This window comes from Lagenorhynchus albirostris, chromosome 11 (assembly GCF_949774975.1).
Source record: "Lagenorhynchus albirostris chromosome 11, mLagAlb1.1, whole genome shotgun sequence".
Taxonomy (NCBI): domain Eukaryota; kingdom Metazoa; phylum Chordata; class Mammalia; order Artiodactyla; family Delphinidae; genus Lagenorhynchus; species Lagenorhynchus albirostris.
In genome coordinates, this window is record NC_083105.1 from 73,731,654 (window position 1) to 73,743,789 (window position 12,136).

A 12,136-nucleotide genomic window follows, 5' to 3' on the forward strand; every position below is an offset into this window, starting at 1 on the left:
AAAAAGTTCTATCTAAATATAATTTATCACAGCATGAGTGTAGGGAGGAATTTTTGAAAGTGCATCCGTTGGATTGGCGGACACTCATTCAATAAATGTTGAGCCACCTGCTCATGTAAGGCAAAAGGGGCATCATGAACATTAATGGCCTTTCTGAGAAATACTAGAGTTGAGCTTACAGGGGGTTTTAAGTGCATAGATGATGAGCGGAAGGGGAAGAGTGCATGGGGGGAATATTTTCAAGAAGCCAAAGAAAATATTGGTGATTGTACATTTAATAGATTGGGTTGGGTATGATTTAGGACTTTTAAACGTAAGCATTAGATATTTTGCTCACTAAAGTTAATTCTTAACATTCAGCAGAGTTGTAATATGTTTTATTCAAATCAGATTCTATATTTCATTTTCTAATTTAAGAGAAACTTAAAGCAGGTAATTTTCTAATGTGGAATAAGGCTCCATTATGAATTGAACTAGTTAGAAATGTGATCTTTTGTGAAAGATTATTAATAAAACGGTAACTTTGGTTTTTTTATGTACCACCTAAGTGTTATATAGGAAACTTTGTTGGGTGCCTGTGGGTTTTGGTTACTATGTGATATGGTCTCTGTCTTTACTGGTGGAGAGTTAGGTTAATTACAAATTAATTACATTTTGAGTGTTTTAGTTTTGTTCCTTGAAAATAGGGAAGACTACTTTTGATGACAATGAGAAAAAATCATGTCAGACATTTTTAGTCTTCTTTTATAGCTGGAACATGAAAATGCCCACTTAAGAAATATGGATTTCTCTTCGTCTGAAGCCCTTCATGCCCACTCATTGACAAGCATGATCCTGGATGATGCAGGTGTTTTGGGCAGCATTGAGAATTCTTTTCAGAAGTTCCATGCTTTCTTGGATCTCCTTAAAGATGCTGGGTTAGTTCATTTCTCTTCATGGCATTCTTCTCTTTGCGACTGTGATGGTAGTTTGCTGAGGAACTGGAGCAATTTTCATCACTTCCGTGGCCATATTTAGTGTAATTATAGGTAATATAGTTGACTATTTAAAATGAGGAATTAAATTTTTTAAGAAATGCAAATAGGGAAGCCTGCTTTGGTAGAGTGGGGAGCTCATTATAAAAGAGTAACCTGTAGATAGAGTAATTAGTAGGTGTAGTTTTTTTTTTTTTTTTAACATCTTTATTGGAGTATAATTGCTTTACGATGGTATGTTAGCTTCAGCTTCACAACAAAATGAATCAGTTATATACATACATATATTCCCATATCTCTTCCCGCTTGCGTCTCCCTCCCTCCCACCCTCCCTATCCCACCCCTCCAGGCGGTCACAAAGCACCGAGTTGATCTCCCTGTGCTATGCGGCTGCTTCCCACTAGCTATTTACCTTACGTTTGGTAGTGTATATATGTCCATGCCTCTTTATCGCTTTGTCACCGTTTACCCTTCCCCCTCCCCATAACCTCAAGTCCATTCTCTAGTAAGTCTGTGTCTTTATTCCTGTTTCACCCCTAGGTTTTTCATGACATTTTTTTTTTTAATTCCATATATATGTGTTAGCATACGGTATTTGTCTCTCTCTTTCTGACTTACTTCACTCTGTATGACAGACTCTAGGTCTATCCACCTCATTACAAATAGCTCAATTTCGTCTCTTTTTATGGCTGAGTAATATTCCATTGTATATATGTGCCACATCTTCTTTATCCATTCATCCGATGATGGACACTTAGGTTGTTTCCATCTCCGGGCTATTGTAAATAGAGCTGCAATGAACATTTTGGTACATGACTCTTTTTGAATTATGGTTTTCTCAGGGTATATGCCCAGTAGTGGGATTGCTGGGTCATATGGTAGTTCTATTTGTAGCTTTTTAAGGAACCTCCATACTGTTCTCCACAGTGGCTGTATCAATTTACATTCCCACCAACAGTGTAAGAGGGTTCCCTTTTCTCCACACCCTCTCCAGCATTTATTGTTTCTAGATTTTTTGATGATGGCCATTCTGACTGGTGTGAGATGATATCTCATTGTAGTTTTGATTTGCATTTCTCTCATGATTAGTGATGTTGAGCATTCTTTCATGTGTTTGTTGGCACTCTGTATATCTTCTTTGGAGAAATGTCTATTTAGGTCTTCTGCCCATTTTTGGATTGGGTTGTTTGTTTTTTTGTTATTAAGCTGCATGAGCTGCTTATAAATTTTGGAGATCAATCCTTTGTCAGTTGCTTCATTTGCAAATATTTTCTCCCATTCTGAGGGTTGTCTATTGGTCTTCTTTATGGTTTCCTTTGCTGCGCAAAAGCTTTTAAGTTTCATTAGGTCCCATTTGTTTACTCTTGTTTTTATTTCCATTTCTCTAGGAGGTGGGTCAAAAAGGACCTTGCTGTGATTTATGTCATAGAGTGTTCTGCCTATGTTTTCCACTAAGAGTTTGATAGTTTCTGGCCTTACATTTAGGTCTTTAATCCATTTTGAGCTTATTTTTGTGTATGGTGTTAGGGAGTGATCTAATTTCATACCTTTACATGTAGCTGTCCAGTTTTCCCAGCACCACTTATTGAATAGGCTGTCCTTTCTCCACTGTACATTTCTGCCTCCTTTGTCAAAGATAAGGTGACCATATGTGCGTGGGTTTATCTCTGGGCTTTCTATCCTGTTCCATTGATCTATCTTTCTGTTTTTGTGCCAGTACCATACCGTCTTGATAACTGTAGCTTTGTAGTATAGTCTGAAGTCTGGGAGCCTGATTCCTCCAGTTCCTTCTTTCGTTCTCAAAATTGCTTTGGCCATTCGGGGTCTTTTGTGTTTCCATACAAATTGCAAAATTTTTTGTTCTAGTTCTGTGAAAAATGCCAGTGGTAGTTTGATAGGGATTGCATTGAATCTATAGATTGCTTTCGGTAGTAGAGTCATTTTCACAATGTTGATTCTTCCAATCCAAGAACATGGTATATCTCTCCATCTATTTGTATCGTCTTTAATTTCTTTCATCAGTGTCTTATAATTTTCTGCATACAGATCTTTTGTCTCCTTAGGTAGGTTTATTCCTAGATATTTTATTCTTTTTGTTGCAATGGTAAATGGGAGTGTTTTCTTGATTTCACTTTCAGATTTTTCATCATTAGTATATAGGAATGCCAGAGATTTCTGTGCATTAATTTTGTATCCTGCCACTTTACCAAATTCATTGATTAGCTCTAGTAGTTTTCTGGTAGCATCTTTAGGGTTCTCTATGTATAGGATCATGTCATCTGCAAACAGTGACAGCTTTACTTCTTCTTTTCCGATTTGGATTCCTTTTATTTCCTTTTCTTCTCTGATTGCTGTGGCTAAAACTTCCAAAACTATGTTGAATAAGAGTGGTGAGAGTGGGCAACCTTGTCTTGTTCCTGATCTTAGTGGAAATGCTTTCAGTTTTTCACCATTGAGGATGATGTTTGCTGTGGGCTTGTCATATATGGCCTTTATTATGTTGAGGAAAATTCCCTCTATGCCTACTTTCTGCAGGGTTTTTATCATAAATGGGTGTTGAATTTTGTCAAAAGCTTTCTCTGCATCTGTTGAGATGATCATATGGTTTTTCTCCTTCAGTTTGTTAATATGGTTTATCACATTGATAGATTTGCGTATATTGAAGAATCCTTGCATTCCTGGAATAAACCCCACTTGATTATGGTGTATGATCCTTTTAATGTGCTGTTGGATTCTGTTTGCTAGTATTTTGTTGAGGATTTTTGCATCTATGTTCATCAGTGATATTGGCCTGTAGTTTTCTTTCTTTGTGACATCCTTGTCTGGTTTTGGTATCAAGGTGATGGTGGCCTCGTAGAAGGAGTTTGGGAGTGTTCCTCCCTCTGCTATATTTTGGAAGAGTTTGAGAAGGATAGGTGTTAGCTCTTCTCTAAATGTTTGATAGAATTCGCCTGTGAAGCCATCTGGTCCTGGGCTTTTCTTTGTTGGAAGATTTTTAATCACAGTTTCAATTTCAGTGCTTGTGATTGGTCTGTTCATATTTTCTATTTCTTCCTGATTCAGTCTTGGCAGGTTGTGCATCTCCAAGAATTTGTCCATTTCTTCCAGATTGTCCATTTTATTGGCATAGAGTTGCTTGTAGTAATCTCTCATGATCTCTTTTATTTCTGCAGTGTCAGTTGTTACCTCTCCTTTTTCATTTCTAATTCTATTGATTTGAGTCTTCTCCCTTTTTTTCTTGATGAGTCTGGCTAGTGGTTTACCTATTTTGTTTATCTTCTCAAAGAACCAGCTTTTAGTTTTATTGATCTTTGCTATTGTTTCCTTCATTTCTTTTTCATTTATTTCTGATCTGATTTTTATGATTTCTTTCCTTCTGCTAGCTTTGGGGTTTTTTTGTTCTTCTTTCTCTAATTGCTTGAGGTGCAAGGTTAGGTTGTTTATTCGAGATGTTTCCTGCTTCTTAAGGTGGGCTTGTATTGCTATAAACTTCCCCCTTAGAACTGCTTTTGCTGCATCCCACAGGTTTTGGGTCGTTGTGTCTCCATTGTCGTTTGTTTCTAGGTATTTTTTGATTTCCTCTTTGATTTCTTCAGTGGTCACTTCATTATTAAGTAGTGTATTGTTTAGCCTCCATGTGTTTGTATTTTTTACAGATCTTTTCCTGTAATTGATATCTAGTCTCATGGCGTTGTGGTCAGAAAAGATACTTGATACAATTTCAATTTTCTTAAATTTACCAAGGCTTGATTTGTGACCCAAGATATGATCTATCCTGGAGAATGTTCCATGAGCACTTGAGAAAAATGTGTATTCTGTGGTTTTTGGATGGAATGTCCTATAAATATCAATTAACTCCATCTCGTTTAATGTATCATTTAAAGCTTGTGTTTCCTTATTTATTTTCATTTTGGATGATCTGTCCATTGGTGAAAGTGGGGTGTTAAAGTCCCCTACTATGAATGTGTTACTGTCGATATCCCCTTTTATGGTTGTCAGTATTTGCCTTATGTATTGAGGTGCACCTAAGTTGGGTGCATAAATATTTACAATTGTTATATCTTCCTCTTGGATCGATCCCTTGATCATTATGTAGTGTCCTTCTTTGTCTCTTCTAATAGTCTTTGTTTTAAAGTCTATTTTGTCTGATATGAGAATTGCTACTCCAGCTTTCTTTTGGTTTCCATTTGCATGAAATACCTTTTTCCATCCCCTTACTTTCAGTCTGTATGTGTCTCTAGGTCTGAAGTGGGTCTCTTGTAGACAGCAAATATATGGGTCTTGTTTTTGTATCCATTCAGCCAATCTGTGTCTTTTGGTGGGAGCATTTAGTCCATTTACATTTAAGGTAATTATCGATATGTGTGTTCCTATTCCCATTTTCTTAATTGTTTTGGGTTCATTATTGTAGGTCCTTTCCTTCTTTTGTGTTTCTTGCCTAGAGAAGTTCCTTTAGCAGTTGTTGTAGAGCTGGTTTGGTGGTGCTGAACTCTCTCAGCTTTTGGTTGTCTGTAAAGGTTTTAATTTCTCCATCAAATCTGAATGAGATCCTTGCTGGGTAAAGTAATCTTGGTTGCAGGTTTTTCTCCTTCAACACTTTCAATATGTCCTGCCACTCCCTTCTGGCTTGCAGAGTTTCCGCTGAAAGATCAGCTGTTAACCTTATGGGGATTCCCTTGTGTGTTATTTGTTGTTTTTCCCTTGCTGCTTTTAATATGTTTTCTTTGTATTTAATTTTTGACAGTTTGATTAATATGTGTCTTGGCGTATTTCTCCTTGGATTTATCCTGTATGGGACTCTCTGTGCTTCCTGGACTTGATTAACTATTTCTTTTCCCATATTAGGGAAGTTTTCAACTATAATCTCTTCAAATATTTTCTCAGTCCCTTTCTTTTTCTCTTCTTCTTCTGGAACCCCTATAATTCGAATGTTGGTGCGTTTAATGTTGTCCCAGAGGTCTCTGAGACTGTCCTCAGTTCTTTTCATTCTTTTTTCTTTTTTCTGCTCTGCAGTAGTTATTTCCACTATTTTATCTTCCAGGTCACTTATCCGTTCTTCTGCCTCAGTTATTCTGCTATTGATCCCATCTAGAGTAGTTTTAATTTCATTTATTGTGTTGTTCATCGTTGCTTGTTTCATCTTTAGTTCTTCTAGGTCCTTGTTAACTGATTCTTGCAATTTGTCCATTCTATTGTCCATTCTATCTCCAAGATTTCGGATCAACCTTACTATCATTATTCTGAATTCTTTTTCAGGTAGACTGCCTATTTCCTCTTCATTTGTTAGGTCTGGTGGGTTTTTATCTTGCTCCTTCATCTGCTGTGTGTTTTTCTGTCTTTTCATTTTGCTTATCTTACTGTGTTTGGGGTCTCCTTTTTTGCAGGCTGAAGGTTCGTAGTTCCTGTTGTTTTTTGTGTCTGTCCCCAGTGGCTAAGGTTGGTTCAGTGGGTTGTGTAGGCTTCCTGGTGGAGGGTACTAGTGCCTGTGTTCTGGTGTATGAGGCTGGATCTTGTCTTTCTGGTGGGCAGGTCCACGTCTGGTGGTGTGTTTTGGGGTGTCTGTAGACTTACTATGATTTTGGGCAGCCTCTCTGCTAATGGGTGGGGTTGTGTTCCTGTCTTGCTAGTTGTTTGGCATAGGATGTCCAGCACTGTAGCTTGCTGGTCGTTGAGTGAAGCTGGGTGCTGGTGTTGAGATGGAGAGCTCTCGGAGATTTTTGCTGTTTGATATTATGTGCAGCTGGGAGGCCTCTTGTGGACCAGTGTCCTGAAGTTGGCTCTCCCACCTCAGAGGCACAGCACTGACTCCTGGCTGCAGCACCAAGAGCCTTTCATCCACAGGGCTCCTTAATTTGGGATGATTCGTTGTCTATTCAGGTATTCCACAGATGCAGGGTATATCAAGTTGATTGTGGAGCTTTAATCCGCTGCTTCTGAGGCTGCTGGGAGAGATTTCCCTTTCTCTTCTTTGTTCTGACAGTTCCCAGGGGCTCAGCTTTGGATTTGGCCCCGCCTGTGCGTGTAGGTCGCCGGAAGGCGTCTGTTCTTTGCTCAGACAGGACGGGGTTAAAGGAGCCGCTGATTCGGAGGCTCTGGCTCACCCAGGCCTGGGGGTAGGGAGGGTCACGGAGTGCGGGGCGGGCCTGCAGCGGCAGAGGCCGGCGTGAAGCTGCAGCCTGAGGGCACCGTGCGCTCTCCCGGGGGAGCCGTCCCTGGATCCCGGGACCCTGGCAGTGGCGGGCTGCACAGGCTCCCCGGAAGGGCGTGTGGCTAGTGACCTGTGCTCGCACACAGGCCTCCTGGCGGCAGCAGCAGCGGCCTCAGCGTCCCATGTCCGTCTCTGGGCTCCGCAGTCTTAGCCGCGGCTCGCGCCCGTCCCTGGAGCCCTCTCAAGCAGCGCTCTTAATCCCCTCTCCTCGTGCACCAGGAAACAAAGAGGGACGTAAAAGTCTCTTGCCTCTTCGGCAGGTCCAGACCCCTCCCCGGACTCTCTCCCGGCCAGCCGCGGCGCACCAACGCCCTGCAGGCTGTGTTCACGCCGCCAACCTCAGTCCTCTCCCGGCGCTCCGACAAAAGCCGGAGCCTCAGCTCCCAGTCCCGCCCGCCCCGGCGGGCGAGCAGACAAGCCTCTCGGCTGGTGAGTGCCGGTCGGCCCGATCCTCTGCGCTGGAATCTGTCCGCTTTGCCCTCCGCACCCCTGTTGCTGTGTTCTCCTCCGCGGCTCCCAAGCTCCCCCGCTCCGCCTCCCGAAGTCTCCACCCGCGAAGGGGCTTCCTAGTGTGTGGACACTTTTCCTCCTTCACAGCTCTCTCCCACTGGTGCAGGACCCGTCCCTATCCTTTTGTCTCTGTTTAGTTTTTTCTTTTGCCCTAACCAGGTACGTGGGGGGTTCCTTGCCTTTTGGGAGGTCTGAGGTCTTCTGCCAGCGTTCAGTAGGTGCTCCGTAGGAGTTGTTCCACGCGTAGATGTACTTCTGGTGTATCTGTGGAGAGGAAGGTGATCTCCGCGTCTTACTCTTCCGCCATCTTCCCCCAGGGTGAGTCTTTTGAATGAATCAGGTGTAGTTTTTTGTAAAGACTAAATTGAAGGCAGTTTTCATTGAAAATATTCGGGAATGCATAAGAATTTTCCTATCTTTCACTTATTTTGCTTGTTTGATAAGTGAATTAAAGTTATTTTTGCCTTAGACATAAAAATTATTATTAATCTGCAGGGGAGATAGGTCAGTGGTTCTCAACTGGGAGTGGTGTTTTGTCAGTGAATGAATTGGTGTTGGTGTTGGGAAGGAAGGAACAAACACATTCTTGGAAACTGGAGGAAATGTGGTAAAGAAGTGTGGGAATAGAGGTGTGAGAGGTAGTGGACGAGGTGCGTGGTAGAAGTGAAGCTGCTAGTCAGACAGTGTTTAAAATGGAGCGGTAATAGGTAAGGAGATGGGATGTGTCCTAGAGGATGAATCTGGAAAGGGCTGAGAATTTGGGGGAGAGAGAGGCTTGTAGTCTGGCGTAGGATGTTGGCTTTTAAGATTTTAGAAGTATTTCATGATTGTAGGTCTGGGGAAATCTAAACTGCTCTTATGTGATTATAATAACCTTTGTCTTTTCTCCTTTCCTCCTCTGGTCCAGGCTTGGGCAGCTGGCCACAATGGCTGGTATAGATCAGTCAGATTTTCATTTACTAGGTCGTCCCCAGATGAATTCTACTGTTAGTAGCCACGTAAAGAAGAAAAGAAGGCACTTGAAGAAGAAAAATCAGAATCAAAACAGGGTGCCCCAGGACAAATGAAAAATATCCAAGTAAGTGGACAGAACAGCACTTAATGATTCTAAGAGTGATTAGCAAAAAGGAAATGACCAAGTCAGGGAGAAAACAATAATGATCAGTCTCTAATAGTTCACATGCTCAGAACCTATAAGATTCTGGAATCCTTTCCAAATCTGAGATTAGTAAATGTGTGCCCATTTCATGATACTGTATTATTGTAAATAAGGAGACTGGAAGTTCTTTAGAAAATTTATGAGTTAAAGCAAACTATCCTTAATGAAGAAAGAAAACATTAGAGAAAATATTCCAGATTTTAAATTGTATAAATGTCTATTCTATTCATATTTTATCTAGGTTTCTATTTGTATGCAGTCAGCTTACAGTGAAGGAACACTAATGAAGGTACACATACTGATATAATTTTTAAAATAAGTAATCCAGACATAGCTAATAGGTAACATATTACAGTGAATCACCTGGTTATGGGAATGGGAGGGGAAAACCTGTCAGCTTTTCCTCTAGCCTTACTTGGAGCCCCCATCAACCAATCTCAGACTGGTCTTGGGAACTGACAGCTTGAGAACAGAGTTTGGTCACAAACTATATACTTTTTGCATGTGCCTGGAGGATAGGAAAGAAATTAATTATCTTACAGAATAGGGTTTTATTTTTAGTGAGGGAAAGGAAATGGGTAATAACTACCCCAGTCACCAAAGTCTGAAAATGTAGCGGACATAGCCTTGGATATAGCTAGGTTAAGCTGAGAATCACTTGGCAAGATATAATTAGAAAAAAACTGGCTCTGAAATCTTCTGAATATTGACTGTGTTAATAATAAGGTCACAGAGTAACACTGAAGTTTTGAACTCTACTTTTTAATGGTTGGCTTTGTTCATCACTGAATTTTTGTCTTGTCTTTTGTTTTTCCGTCCAGTTTCAGAAAATTACAGGTGATGCTAGGATTCCTTTGCCTCTCGACTCCTTCCATGTCCCAGTGTCTACTCAGGAGGCCTTAGAAACTTCCAAAGACAACCTGGGGGTCCCAGTCACAGAGCAGCGGCAGGAGTCTTTTGAAGAGTTCATTGCTAGAACATGTTCTCCCTTCAGCAGACATCATTTCTGGAACTGAAAGTCAAAGCAAAGAAGAGGAATTATCTAGAAATAGCAGGTCGTCTTCAGAGAGAATGAGCAAAGCACGTGAATATACCAAAAAATTCTCTGCTAGGAGACAACCTGGGAAGGACCTGCATTCCTGCTCTGACTCACCTGTAAAGCATAAAAGCAAAGGAATTGGGCAAAATAATTCTTTGGTTAATAAACCAATTAAAAGTGAGTCTTCAAAAAAACACATTTCTGTTAAAGAGAGTAGAATAGTGACTGTTTCATCAAAGACAACTAAAAGTAAACTCAATCTACTAGAACATTCTGAAGGTGATACTCCTGGATCTGATTGTGAATTTCAAGAAAGCATCCATACTCTATCACGCCTAACATAGGTCTAAATCATTTAAAATTATGTTTTTGCCTTCAAATTTTAATAAGTTACTTACGTTTTTATTATAGTATATGGTGGTTTCAGTTACTTGACTGGAAGCCATTAGAGAAAGATTTATCTATACTTTTTTATTATAATGAAAGTTTTGGTGTACTTTTCCTTGTGACACTTTGCACCATTCATTCAGCTAGTGTTTACTGAGGGCTTCATATGTACAGTACTTTTCTGGGTGCTATTGCTTTCAGCAGTGAACAAAATAAAGCCTTTACTCTCCTGGAACTAGCACTCTATGTTGGGAGAAAACATAAACAGCAAAGCAGGGTGTAAGGGTTAAAAAGATATGGGAATAATAAATGGAATAGTTTTACCATTTGGTTAAACATCAAACTATTATAAATCACATGGCCAGAAGCCATTGAGGTATTTTAATTCACAATAACCAGAGAGCCTCAAACATTTACCAAGGCACTTACCGTTGTTTATGGACTACAGCAACGCTCTGAGGTAGGGAACTGTTACCATCCCCGTTTATAGATGAGGAGTCTGAGGAGACATTATGTGAGTTGCCCAGAATTACACAGCTGTAAGTAAGTGGGAAGCTGCGATGTGACCCGAACCCATGCTCTATTTTTTTTTTAATGTATGGAATTTATTTTAATGTATGGACTTTATTATGTTTCATTTGTTTCTGATTTATGTGAATTTCTTCTTTAAAGATTTTTTCTGATGTCGACCATTTTTAAAGTGTTTATTGCATTTGTTACAGTATTGCTTCTGTTTTATATTTTGGTTTTTTGGCCACAAGGCATGTGGGATCTTAGCTTCCCCACCAGGGATCGAACCCTCACCCCCTCCATTGGAAGGCGAAGTCTTAACCACTGGACCACCGCGGAAGTCCCCCTTATGTGACTATTTTTATGGCAATTTTTTTAAATTTTATTTTTTTATTGACGTATAGTTGAATTACAGTGTTGTGTTAATTACTGCTGTACAGGAAAGTTACTCAGTTACACATTTATATACATTCTTTTTCATATTCTTTTCTGTTACGGTTTATCACAGGATATATAGTTCGCTGTGCTCTACAGTAGGACCTTTTTGGTTTTTTAAAATACATCCACTTTTTTAAAAATAAATGTATTTATTTTTTAATTTTTGGCTGTGTTGGGCCTTCGTTGCCGCACGCAGGCTTTCTCTAGTTGCGGTGTGCGGGCTTCTCATTGTGGTGGCTTTTCTTGTTGCAGAGCACGGGCTCTAGGTGCATGGTCTTAAGTAGTGTGGCATCGGGCTTAGTTGCTCTCTGGCATGTGGGATCTTCCCGGACCAGGGCTCGAACCCGTGTCCCCTGCATTGGCAGGTGTATTCTTAAACACTGCGCCACCAGGGAAGTCCCATGTAGGACCTTTTTGTTTATCCATCCTGTATATACACCAATTTGCATCTGCTAATCCCAAACTCCCAATCCAACCCTCTCCCACCCCCTCCCCCTTGGTAACCACCAGTCTATTCTCTATGTCCTTGGTTATGTTTCTGTTTCACAGATAGGCAGAACCCAGGCTCTTAATTACTTTGTTATCCTGTTTCCTTGTTAAGAGAGGAAGGGTTTAAGGAATGCACTGAGAGAGAAGGCAGTGAGCACTAGAACTGCAAAACAGTGGGACTGTCAGAAAGCACACCTGTCTCCTTCCCCCATCGTGAGCAGAATTTTTGAACGGCAGAGTATGTAAGAGTATGTGATGACACATCTCTGGATTAAATTATGTTTCTCTGGTAAAACATGTACAGATAAGTCTTTAGTTCATTCAGACTGAAAGGTGAGAGCAGAGAACAGCTGGAGTGTCAGATTTCTTCTAGAAGTTCCTGCCTGATTGTTACAAAGAGGGCTACTACAGTAGTAGTTAGT

General features: G+C 40.5%; 1 pseudogene; it reads left to right on the plus strand.

Annotated features, from left to right (window-relative positions):
- The window catches only part of LOC132529697 (centrosomal protein of 78 kDa-like), a 33,491-nt pseudogene extending 22,520 nt beyond the window's left edge, over nucleotides 1-10,971 (plus strand).
- Nucleotides 10,972-12,136: the final 1,165 nt, after the last annotated feature.